This window comes from Herpailurus yagouaroundi, unplaced genomic scaffold (assembly GCF_014898765.1).
Source record: "Herpailurus yagouaroundi ecotype Mexico unplaced genomic scaffold, PumYag 67793, whole genome shotgun sequence".
Classification (NCBI taxonomy): domain Eukaryota; kingdom Metazoa; phylum Chordata; class Mammalia; order Carnivora; family Felidae; genus Herpailurus; species Herpailurus yagouaroundi.
In genome coordinates this window covers 11,457,548-11,466,762 of record NW_024420586.1, presented here as the reverse complement: position 1 = coordinate 11,466,762, position 9,215 = coordinate 11,457,548, and the positions used below count along the sequence as shown (strand labels likewise).

The following is a 9,215-nucleotide window of genomic DNA, read 5'->3' as shown; positions in this document are numbered from 1 at the left end:
TCTTGCTGAAGGATAAACTCTGAGCCTTAATTTGCTCACATCTACCACTTTGTCCCTCAAAGGCCAGGTTGGGCTTAAAAAAAAAAAAAAAGTAGACCGTTGACTGTTGCTCGCTATTTGAAAACCTTGTACAATAATCTTTTTTTTCTCTGAACACCTGCTAATGATGTCTGAAAAAAACAAAAACCAGAAAACATGAATTAAAAAAGCAAAAGATAAAAACATAAGCATTATCACCCTAGAGATACACACCAAATACAATGTTGAACAGGGCATGATAGAAAAAGCATAATCCCTTAAATAACCTGTAGCTCCTATCCATTTTGGTGATAATTATAAAACTCTAACAAAGAAAATCATTCGGAGGCAGCTCATTTATACATGTATGAAAAACAAACTCTCAGCAGTCCCAAGGTATATGTCTTCAGACCTTTGCGAACCTCCAAGTTTGCAAATACCACTAAACCATGTAATTCCACTCATAAAATGCAGTAAAGTATAACCAAACACAATTAAAGACCCCTATCACACCCTTGATGATTGTATAAACTAAAGTCATTTATAAAGGTATTAAAATAAAGTCCACCACTAAACACATACACACTCTATTATATCAGCCCCATATAATTTCTAACCATGAACTCACCTGAATCAAAACTGTGACAGCTCAGCTGTAAAAAAGGATGAGATCTTGCCATTTGTGACGACAACATGGATGGAGCTAAAAGATAAGATGCTAAGTCAAATAAGAGAAAGACAAATACCATATGATTTCACTTATATTTGGTATCTAAAATAAATAAATGAACAAGACACAGAAACCGGCATCTGGGAAATGTTGGACTCTTGATTTCAGCTCAGTTCATGATCTCCCGGTTCGTGGGATCAAGCCCCATGTCAGCCTCCGCGGGATAGCTTGGAGCCACCTTAGCGTTCTCTCTTGGTCCTTCCCCTGCTCTCGTGTGGTTGTATGCTCTATTTCTCAAAATAAATAAATAAACATTTTTTTAAAAAAAAGCAGAAAACAAACCCATAAATACAGAGAACAAACTGATGGTTGCTAGAGGGGAGGGGTTGGAGATTGGGGTGGGCAAAACGGGTATAGGGAAGTGAGAAGTACAGGTTTCCAGTTATGGAATGAGTAAATCATGGGAATAAAAGGCACAACATAAGAAATATAGTCAGTAGTATTGTCATAGCGTTGCATGGTGACAGATGGGAGCTCCACTTGAGGAGAGCACAGTATAAAGTATAGTTGTTGAGCTACTATGCTGTATACTTGCAACTAATGTAACGTTGTGCATGGACTATAGTTCAGTAAAAAAATAAAAAGAAAAAAATCTTTTCATGAATAATAATAGTTGTTCTATAATATTAGCCTGGCACATGTTCTCTGTAGTAGGACACTTTTTGTGCTTGACAACTTGTTTCTTCTTACTCCTTCTTCTTGTGCTGTTTCCTCTCAAGGAAAAATGCTCTCAAGGAAAAACCTATAATGTCAAGGGTATTTCTATCTGTGGGAAAAAAAAAAAGTAGCTAATTCAGTTGCTTATAAAGCACTAGTATTTGCTACTGCAAAGACTTGTCAATACCATTTTTTAGTTTTATTATATGTTAACTAAAAGCGATTTTGCTCGTTAGGCTTATAGTAAGTTCAGGAGTTTTAAGTAAGAATTCCATCAATATGGAATCTTAGGACTTTAAAAGAGTTTTCATTAGATATCCTAGAATGTTTGATATAAACATTGAGAGATTTAGTTGTTGTTTTGGACCTATGTTGGTATTTTAAGTTATTTTATGTCATGAATTTACATTTGGCAAAACTGAGGCTACAAATGAGATATTAGAATTTAGTGTAGCTGTGTTGATGTGGAATTTTTCTTTAAATTAACGATCACTTGCATAGGGGCACTTGTACCCCAATGTTCATAGCAGCACTCTCAACAATAGCCAAATTATGGAAAGAGCCTAAATGTCCATCAACTGATGAATGGATAAAGAAATTGTGGTTTATATACACTATGGAATACTACGTGGCAATGAGAAAAAATGAAATATGGCCTTTTGTAGCAACGTGGATGGAACTGGAGAGTGTGATGCTAAGTGAAATAAGCCATACAGAGAAAGACAGATACCATATGGTTTCACTCTTATGTGGATCCTGAGAAACTTAACAGGAACCCATGGGGGAGGGGAAGGAAAAAAAAAAAAGAGGTTAGAGTGGGAGAGAGCCAAAGCATAAGAGACTGTTGAGAACTGAGAGCAAACTGAGGGTTGATGGGGGGTGGGAGGGAGGAGAGGGTGGGTGATGGGTATTGAGGAGGGCACCTTTTGGGATGAGCACTGGGTGTTGTATGGAAACCAATTTGACAATAAATTTCATATATAAATAAAAAAAATAAAAAATAAATTAACGATCACTTATTTGATCCTCTTTTGCTGAAGGGCCCTGGGATTTCAACTAAAATGCAAAATGAAGAAGTAAGAATAATTAACTTAAATTCTCAGAAGCTGTATGGAGATAAATTCATAAGTGGGTTATGAAACAACACGTGTTGGTTTTATTTTCTGTTATAGCAAAGAATAAAAAGTAGTAGTTTGCTGGCCCCTGGTGAGTATTATAATTTATTTTTCTATAATGGTGTCTTTTGAAGCATGCTTACAAATCCTTCCAGGTTCCCAGTGTGAGCCCCAAGGTGGATTGAATTCATCTGTACCTGTGACAGTAAGTATCTAGGCAAGAATCAGAAAAACAGTAGGTATATAAGTAGACTTGCCCAGTGTAAGATAGATTCTCTGGGGAAAATAGAAAATCTCTAGGCCGAGCCTATAGGCTTCCTAAGCCTCAGAGGCCACTGATACATGAAATGAGTAGACAGTCTGAACTGGGTATACCATCGTGGTTGTCACACTGAGAATGTGTTGTCCTTACCAAGCATCATTTCCCTTCTATTTTCTGCATAATTTGTTGGTATTTCATGGTTGCCCTTCTTACTTTTCTAGTTGTCTGTGACCTCAAGCTCCTGTGTTTACCTAATGTATGCATAAGTTTTAATAGGGTGCATTATATATTTTTTCAAAGTAACATTAATTTTCTGTACTAGGAAACCAAACCCATACTGCCAGTGTGCTGCCTGTCTTACAACCTCTGACCATAAAAAAATATATAGTTTGCTCCTTCTTTCTTTTAGTGCCAGTTTATTTGAAAATTGATTACTTTGCGGATGTTCTTTAACTGATACATAAATAAATTTTCTTTATCTTTACTAAAATGTGTATGTTCCACATTCACAATGAAGGGAAATATTCTACCTGGAAGAACAGAATAGAACCCTCACCTTTGAATATGATTCCATTGATTTTACTTTGTTCTTTGGTATATTTTATTTTTTTAAATATTTTTATGTTTATTTATGTATTTTTGAGAGAGAGCATGTGCACATACGAGTAGGGGAGGGGCAGAGAGAGACAAATACAGAATGTGAATCAGGCTCCAGGTTCTGCACTGCCAACACACAGCCCAACGCAGCACTCGAACCACGAACCCTGAGATCATGACCAAAGCCAAAGTTGGATACTTAACTGACTGAGCCACCCAGGTGCCCCTGTTCTTAGGTATATTTTACTGTTTGAGGGTTGAACACTCTAACGATAGAGTAACAAGGACCTACCTTGTCTCTTAATATTGTGTGTGATCACAATTATGTCCTGCTCAAAATTTTTAAGTACATCTTTACCATAGGCAGTAAAAATTGAAAAATACGTAAATAAGGAAATAACAACGAACTGGATTAATTTGCTCATGAACTACCACTTACCCTGCAGGTCTTAAAATGCCATCCTTCCTAACTCATGACCTGCTGTCCTGAGGCGACTGTTATTCTAGCATCACATACATCATCTGCCCCTTAAAAGGCATAAGCCTCACTTCCTGTCAAACTTCTGGTAGTTCTTGTTTTTAGACTTCTCTGTCAGGGGTGGGACCTTATCCATGGACCGAATGGTATATTTCTACCGGGGGTTGGGGGAGGGAAACCTGTATGTTTGGCAATTTGTTCAACATTTATATATATGCAAGCCAAGGACTGTAAAATGTTCATGGTTTCTTCAAAAATTTGCTAAATACTGATGTTCTTTGACTCATTAGAGGCAAGGTACTTGTGTAGAAGACAGTCGAATATATTTTAGTATAAGTTTTTCACTTGGTAGATTAGACTTGAGAGAACATTTTCAGGATCAAATTTTCTTTACACACTTTTCATCTCAAATGTTTGTCCACGTTGTCAAATGAAAGAAAATTAGGACTTTACTATAGTTTTAAGTTGTAAGTACTTGATAAGTCACTTTCCATTTCTTGGAAATCCCTGTTTACCAGAGGCACATATTGATACCATTCTTAGTACTTTGGGGGTATAAATTAAATTTAACTTTGTCAACAACTTCTTATAAGATCATGTTACTATTATTACTACTGTGCTGATACTCTATCACTTGGTTTCATATTCATCTTTTTTTTCATGTATACGTTTTTCTTTGGTGATGATTATATCAGTATGCTAAAGCTCAATTTTAGAGACATTGGATATCATTTGTTTGGATACCATTAGCTTATCATAAAAAAAAGACATGGAAATTATTTACATGATGAATGATTCCAGAGTTTCACTGGAATGGGCAGCTTCACCCGATGCCATATCAGTAATAATGTATTTCAGTCCGCATACTTTCTGAGAATGTCACCATCTCTAAATAGGAAATAATCCTTGTCATCTAGAACTAGTTTGGTGCCTCCATAGTCTGGGAGAGGAACTTGATCTCCGGCTTTCACACTAGATGGTTGAATCTCTCCACCCTTTCCTGTAGAGCCTGTCCACAAGCTACTACTCTTGCTTAGTACTTTTTCTTGAGATTTTTCTGGAAGCATAACGCCTCCTTTCGTTACATTTTTGGCTGCACTACTTTGAACTAAAACTGATAGAGGAGAAGAAACTTTGTAGATGCCTGTCCTGCCAGGACTCTTGCTCCTGCAGTCAGTGCTCTCCCCTGAAGCTGCCCCGGATGCTGCAAGGAGACCCAGAGTCTGGCCCCAGGGCCATGTGAACATGGGACTATATTCATCTCTTTATTTTTTTTTTAATTTTTTTTTAACGTTTATTTATTTTTGAGACAGAGAGAGACAGAGCATGAACAGGGGAGGGGCAGAGAGAGAGGGAGACACAGAATCGGAAACAGGCTCCAGGCTCTGGGCTGTCAGCACAGAGCCCGACACGGGGCTCAAACGCACGGACCGTGAGATCATGACCTGAGCTGAAGTCAGACGCTTAACCGACTGAGCCACCCAGGCGCCCCTATATTCATCTCTTTATAAATGTCTGATGAGTACTACAGGTTAATAGTACTATGCATGGTGCCCTGAAGTCTAACCATTTGCTTAAAGGGCTAAAGAAGATATATAAATTAAAATCTAATTAGGAACAAAGGAAAACAATAAATCCATAAGGGCACCTGGGTGGCTCAGTCGGTTATGCCTCTGATTTCAGTTCAGGTCATGATCTCACAGTTGGTGGGTTCAAGCCCCGCATCGGGCTCTGTGCTGACAGCTCAGGGTCTGGAACCTGTTTCGGATTCTGTGTCTCCCTCTCTCTTTCTGCCCCTCCCTCACTTGCACTCTGTCTCTGTCTCTGTTTCTGTGTCTCTGTCTCTCTCAAAAAGCAAAATTAAAAAGATCTGTAGAAAACAAGATACTAGATCTTTTGTATTCATCGGCCCTTGTATTTGCTCTTCTTTGAATTAATCTGTTTTTGTTTTCTGCCAATGTTTCAATTGTAGTTATTTCCTTCTATGTATTCTTTTAAAAGATTAAAGTTGTACTCTTCCACTTTTAGATATCTTAATGTGGAAATCACTCTTATTTTTTTAAATTTATTTTTATTTTTATATTTTTAATGTTTATTTTTGAAAGAGAGAGAGAGCAGAGGAGGGACAGAGAGAGAGGGAGACACTGAATCTGAAGCATGCTCTAAGCTCTGAGCTGTCAGCACAGAGCCTGATGCAGGGCTGGAACTCACAAACCATGAGATCATGACCTGCGCCCAAGTTGGACTTTTGACTGGGCCACCCAGTTGCTCCACTCTTAATTACTTTTTGTCCATAGTTCTTTTTTTTTTTTTAATTGAAAAAAGTTGTCCTAACATAATTTTAAAAGGTCTTCTTTTCCCTATTTACATATCTGTAGTACTATCTGTATTGTAGATCAAGCTTAATATATCCTGGGTATCTTTTTCTGTTATTTTCTTCATTCACCATTTCCTGTGTCAACAGTGGACACCTCTATCACTGTAGATGTGTAACTAGCCTTGACATGGGGTAAGGCAGACTACCCTATCTTGTTTTTCACAGTTTTCTTAGATAACTTTAGTCATCTGAGTGCATGTGAATTACAGGCAAAGTACATAAAAGCCCCATTTAAAAAAGTGTTGATATATTTCCTGGGATTGTATTAAGTTAGTTTGAGAAAAGTGGTATGTTACCTTTGTTTCAGTGGTTTATTTATTTTTTGAGAGACAGCGTAAACATGAGAGGGGCAGAGAGATAGGTGGACCGGGGTTCCAAAGTGGGGTCTGCACTAACACACTGACAGCAGTGAGCCCAAAGCAGGGCTCAAACTCATGAACTGCAAGATCATGACTTCTAAGCTGAAGTCTGATGTTCAACCAGCTCAGCCACCCAGGGCCCCTTAAATTTGTTTTTTTAATTGTGATTTTGCCTTATGACATTGCTTGCTCTTAACATTAATAAAAATGCATTAAAGCTCTGGGTTCACTTTGCATCCATCTTGCTGAAATATATCTTTCAGAAATTCCTTCAAAGAATATGTGCAGGTAATAATTTTCTTAGTCTTTGAAAATGTTGTGAATAATAGTTGTGGTGCAAATTGTAGGTCAGCACATTTTTTCTTGTTACTCTTTTGAGCTTACTATTTTCTGTTCTCATTTTCATCCACAAAGTCACAGGTGATTATATCTTCTGCAGTCTGATAGTCATTTCCTTAAGATATAATACCTGCTTTTTACTAATGTAAGTCATCAGCTGCGTTTCTTTAGCATGGTGTTCTGTAGTTTTGCTACAATATATCTGGGTGTAAATTTATCTTTTTCCTCCTCGGTATTCATATTTGCACTTAGAACTGAGTATTCCTGTCTGTTTTCAGTTATGTAAAATTACCAGGCATTATTTTTAAATCTTGCCTTTCTGTAGTTCCACCCGAGTCCCTTCTTTAGGAGTTCTTAGTGTTGGATATTAATGTCTATCTTCCATGTCCTTTGAATTTCCTTTTTTTTTTTAAAGTTTGTGTATTTATTTACAGAGGGGGGGAGGAGCAGAGAGAGAGGGGAAGAGAGAATCCGAAACAGGCTCTGTCCTGTCACACAGAGCCCAGCCTGGGGCTCTATCTCAGGAACTGCAAGATCATGACCTGAGCAGAAATCAAGAGAAAGGCGCTGAACTGACTGAACTACCCAAGCACCCCTGAATCCTCTGTTTTTAAATTAATTTGCTTCCCTGGGTTGTGTTCTCGAGGAGTTCTTTATTATTATACTTCTCATTCACTAATTTTATCTTCTGTGCAATCTAGCTATTCTATGATGTTTAATTGTTTTAAAATGGATTCATTTACTCCATTTGTCATTTCCAATATCAGAGTCAGTTTTTTCTCACAGATACCAAATTATGTAGTGCCCTTTCACCCCTGCTTTTATTTTATAACTCTAGATTACTTTTCTTTTGATTTTCTCTTTTAATTTTACTACTGAAAATTGTCAACCTATCCTTTTAAACTGTTTTGCAGACACTCTGCCAGGATAGTTATCTCCCCTGAATCCATGGCTCACTCATGGTGCTCGTGCTGGTATGAATTTCTGCCTCTTCTAGGCTTGCATTTGGTCTCAGTTTTCTGGAGGCTTTCAAGTTAAGAGATGGGCTTTTTTTTTTTTTTTTTTTTGCCATTGTTTTAATTGCTTCTTTTCCCCTTTTTATTCCTCCCTTTATTCCTCCCTAACTTTACTGGTGTCCTCATGTATTCCCTGAAACAGCAGTCCAGATGTTGATACTGTACTGTGCACATTGGGATGTCTGCTTTGTGATCATAAGTAAAGTTCTTGAGGATTCAGTGCTCAAGTCAGATTATTTGGGTTTCTTTCTGGCATTGTGGTGTGTCTTTTTTTTTCTTCCTCTATGTCTAGTTTAATAGTTTCCTATAAAGATAGGACCTCAGGCAGCAGGTCAGCAACATTTTTCAGTAATTTGTCCTTTCAAGAATGATTACTGGCTAGACCTGTACTTTAACCTGTGACTTCAAGCAGTGATCTTAATTCTGCTTCTTCTCTCGATTGTGGACTCTTAGTGAAGGAGCCTAAATGCAGGCATACTGTCAGTTGGGGGAAAAGCACCTTTTAGGATGGCAGCTTCGGCATCTGATCCATGGGCAGTGCCAAGCTTGTGTCTAAGCCCTGCGGTGTTACTATGTGGGGTTTTTTTTTTTCCTGTTTTTATATTTTCTCTATCAGTGCTCTATATTTTAAACAGGTAATATGAGTTAAGGCATAAATCGTCATGCCATCTCAATTAGGGAGTTTCAATGGTTTCTATTTAATCAACTGGTATTCATTAACTTCACAAAATTAAAATTAAAACCCACAGAAATATACTACTAATACATTCATAAGAGATAAAGCACTTCATTATGTTTTAGGGGGCAGTGTATGCATATTGTTCTGACATACTAAAATTAACAATAAAGGTTTCTGTTTCGTCTTTGTCTTCTCTATCAAAAAGTTTAGTATCCAAATTTAAAAGTATTTAACAATTTTGCAGGAATTTGAGTTAATACAGGTAAACCTGGGTTAAATGAATGTTTTCAAAAAATTATTTGCTAAATACAACCTTTAATAAGAATATGACCAAATCCAAAGTAATAACATCAGGTATGGGTAAGGATGTGGAACAGTAGGAATTCTTCCTTACCGGTGGGCATAAAAAACAGTGCAGCTACTTTGGAAGATAGTTGGCTGGTTTCTTAATAAACAAAGCATACTCATTAAAAAAAAAAATCTTGGGGCGCCTGGGTGGCACAGTCGGTTAAGCGTCCGACTTCAGCCAGGTCACGATCTCGCGGTCCATGAGTTCGAGCCCCGTGTCGGGCTCTGGGCTGATGGCTC

At 37.6% G+C, this 9,215-nt stretch overlaps 1 pseudogene; it reads right to left on the bottom strand.

Annotated features, from left to right (window-relative positions):
• Nucleotides 1-4,548: 4,548 nt before the first annotated feature.
• Nucleotides 4,549-5,118, bottom strand: LOC121025994 (10 kDa heat shock protein, mitochondrial-like; annotated as a pseudogene).
• Between the last annotated feature and the right edge of the window lie 4,097 nt (nt 5,119-9,215).